The 3,912-nt window shown below is 34.1% G+C and overlaps 1 long non-coding RNA gene across 1 annotated transcript; it reads right to left on the bottom strand.

The window, feature by feature from the left end:
- Positions 1-1,011: 1,011 nt before the first annotated feature.
- LOC137616920 (uncharacterized) lies at positions 1,012-3,459 on the bottom strand. Its single transcript, XR_011039518.1, has 3 exons — positions 3,327-3,459; positions 2,459-2,561; positions 1,012-1,091 (listed from the first exon to the last, which is right to left on the bottom strand). It is a non-coding gene; the product is annotated as an uncharacterized lncRNA (long non-coding RNA).
- Between the last annotated feature and the right edge of the window lie 453 nt (positions 3,460-3,912).

Raw genomic sequence — 3,912 nt, 5'->3', positions numbered from 1 at the left:
TATTATTATTATTATTATTATTATTATTATTATTATTATTATTATTATTATTATTATTATTATTATTATTATTATTATTATTGCCGTTGTTGTTGTTGTTGTTGTTGTTAATTGCGAAGCTACAGCCTTATTTTGAAGTAGGTGCTATAAGCCCAAGGGCTTTAACAAGGAAAAAACCAATAGAAGAGGAAATAGGGAAATAAATAAACTGCTATAGAAATGATTGAATAATGTAGAATATTTCGAGATCAGTAAAAAAAAAAAGAAATGCCTAAGAATATATGTCATAGATTATTTAAAGTATAAAGTAAGAGTTTTGTCACATTGTTCAACAACAACAACAAAAATCATTGTTTGCCAGTTTAAACTTCTGAAGTTTATTTTCGATCAACAAAGAGGGTAATCAGACATTTTGTTTAAGCCTCGAAATATAATTGGACATGCAAATTTAAAGATGACAATCAACGAATTATTGATTTTTGAAGAAATATTAATATGAACTTGGGATATGTCCTCCCAGAAAAAAAGCCTAAAACAAAAAATATAAAATAAAATGATAATTACAATCCATTTTCACACGAGTAAGTAAAACCAGCTGATATTGCCATGTTTCTACAAAGTACGGTTCAAACCTAAATGCATCATTTAATAAGAGACACTGGAGTTCAGACATCAATCCGGAATAAAGGCTTCTCGCAGATGTATCTGTTGGTAAAATAAAATAGGAATTATATAGCTTTTCTATTAAAGGGAACTTTTATTTTGATACTGGGAATCTCAGTAGATTTTTAAACTCTTGATTGTACAGATGTTGATAATGATATTTCAACTTCATTAACCACTATGCAAATCAATATGCAGTATAGAGCAACGTAATTTCAAAGTATGTATGTGTTAGGTGCAACATTTTAAGATTTTATGTTTCTTATCAATGACTGTCACCAAGTTCGGTAAAATGTTACGTCTACTTGGACGCTTTTATACATTACCTAATTACCCAGTTGCAAGGTGCGTCGTTCCAGCGATTGCACTTTGAAGACCAGTAATGGATACATCTTTCATGACTATAGTCCGGCTGACGAGCAACCCACCTGGAAGGAAGGTAAGGTACAATAACTGTCACTACTTAGTTCTTCCTTCCTTATGTAACATTTGAACAGTACGTGGTTGCCGTTTAAGTGGTGCTCCAAGTAAAAACGCCAGACCCCCAATTATGCCCTATATTGGGTTGACCTAACTCACTCAATTTACAGCCTAACCCTTACTCTGTTATCTGTCCACGCACTCCCACCAGCCAATATCATGCAATCCTGCTACAACCTCATGCCTGTAACATATTATACACACTCCCATTCACATGATCATATGCTAAAATTTACAAAAGGTCCTCTGAGGTCAAGAATTTCAATTCCCAGCTCTTTTCCACATTCCTATTAACATCTCCTCGCTTCGTCCAGTCATTGCACCAGCTCTCTTTTGTCTCAGACTTCACAGTTCCATTCATAAGACTGATTCCAGTGCTGTATCTGCCGACTTGGAAGGAGAGGAAATTAACCCATGCCAATAACTGTAGAGGACAAAATTGATTGAAATAAATGTCGTATTTGATGAAGTTTACTGAGAACCAATATTTGAGATATTGGAGTTTCTTTTTTTTTCTTTGGATCCTCGCCAATGTGTGTGACATTTTGAACATATCGATTTATTATACAGATGGTGAACTCCTCAGACCTACCTAGGATCTCAATTTTTCTCCACTTCATCAGACAGTAATAAAGCCTCCTCCTATTTGTTACTCCTTCCCATTTAGACCTACAGATTCTTTGATTTTGTAGTTCCAGTTGTTTGATCGTAGTAGGTTGGCCAAAGCACCAACCACCCGCTGAGATACTACTGCTAGAGTATCAGCATGTAGTATGACTGGCCACGGAGTACTAAAGAGGATCCCTCTCTGGTTACAGACTATTTTTTATACATTATCCTCTTTCCTCATACTCCTGACAACACAAACATAACCAAGCAACTCTTCTTTAATGAAGGGATCAACTACTGCACTCTCATTGTCCAGTGGCTACCTTCCACTTCGTAAGGGTAGAAGAGACTATTTAGTCTTGAATAGTGCCATAGCCTCTCTACAATGATCATCCAATGTCGCGGATTGCAGTTCATTTGCTTAGGAGTACGCTGGGGCGCAATATTTTATGTTTGATTTTTTTCTTTCCTCACTGGGCTATTTTCTCTTGTTAGAGCACTTCCTTGAGCTTGTAACATGCTGCTTTTACAACTAGGGTTGTAGGTAAGCTAATAGCAACAACAACAACAATAACAAAAGCAACAACAACAGGAATAAATATAATAATAATAGTAATAATAATAATAATAATAATAATAATAATAATAATAATAATAATAATATTGTTCTTGTGGACTAATGTAAAAATACATTTTCAATCTTTACCATAATTTGATCATCGAGTAGGGAGTTCCGTCAGTCCAAACGTAGGTGTCTTCCATTTCAAGGTCATTCAATCCTACCCAGGCATCGTGACCCTGCACAAGATCTACAAAGTAAATGAGTGAATGATCTGGAAGCCTGTTTTTATATTCGTCTCTATAACATGAGATATAAGTTTCAAAATGCATTCAAAGATATTCTTTGCTTGAAGATTGTAAGGGAAGCTGGTCAAAAGCACCTGTAATTTGAAATGTAGACTAAATGGCTGTGCTCCCTGAAACTGTTTAGATAGGTAGAAAAATGAGAAAAAAAAACAAGTCAAAGCTTGTCCCTTTCCTTGCATGCTACATCACTTATTGTTATTTAAGTTTTATAGTATTCAAAGAAAACATTAATATGAAATATAAATCTGTACATGCTCAATGATAAGCATCGGTTTTCTCAATTAAACACAAAACTTTACTAAATTTGAATTTGTTAAACTTTTCTCAAGAATATGTGGCAAAAATATTCTAAGGAAAGTCGTAAACGATTATCTTAAATTCTTTTCATATGTAGTGAACACTACAAAATATTTCATGATGCGAAAGACAGATGTGTCTGTCTATTGTTCTTATTGTTGCGTTGTAGTCGCTCACCCATATTCAATAAAACCAAATGTAAACTCTACTGCAGAGATATTATTTCAAACCATTCAACCTTTTTAGCAATAATCTTATGTTTCTGAATAAAACAATATTGTAAACATAAGGTTAATTTTCTGGATAAAGATATAGAAAAACAAGAAGAGAATGTGAGAGGTTTCACAGTTGGTTTCTTAATACTCCATTTCCCAAAGATGATAACGGTAAAATGTTCTTAGAATTATGACTACGCAGGAAGTTATACTCTTCATCAGTAGTTACTTTGACCAAGTCAGAATTCCTAGCGATGCATTTTTACCGACTTTCTTGCCAAGTAGAATTGTCTTTACTGAAGAAGTTACAGGAAGATCCAAACTTAAGCCAACCCTCATCACATGGAAGATAATCTGAAAGAGATTAAAAGTTCCTTTTAATTGAGTGATGAATGTTATTATGGCTTGCACCACTCACAGGTGTTTTCACAAGGCCACATCAGGATCTTGCTTTCTGTGTGCAAAATAAGTCTTATTTCACATCAAAACAGTTTGATTCCAGCTGCAGTATCTGCAAATGAAACTTACTGGTTAGGTTACACCTTTCTAAAGTACTAAGAACAAAAGTTAACTGAAAAAAATTCAAGATTCAAATGATCTCATCCACCTGCAGAGTCTAGCACCTGTTTCCATTTCATCTTAAAAGGGCAATAGTCTCTTTAACCTAACAAGAATTCTCCAGTTACAGTTAAACTTTTTTTTCCTCCATTACTAAGTCATTGACATTTTTTTCTATTAACAGACATTACATTGTCCCTGATGTCACATCCAGCTCTGGTCT

This window comes from Palaemon carinicauda, chromosome 23 (assembly GCF_036898095.1).
Source record: "Palaemon carinicauda isolate YSFRI2023 chromosome 23, ASM3689809v2, whole genome shotgun sequence".
NCBI lineage: Eukaryota > Metazoa > Arthropoda > Malacostraca > Decapoda > Palaemonidae > Palaemon > Palaemon carinicauda.
Note: the sequence above shows the minus strand (reverse complement) of the source record. Positions and strands in the feature narration are given on the sequence as shown.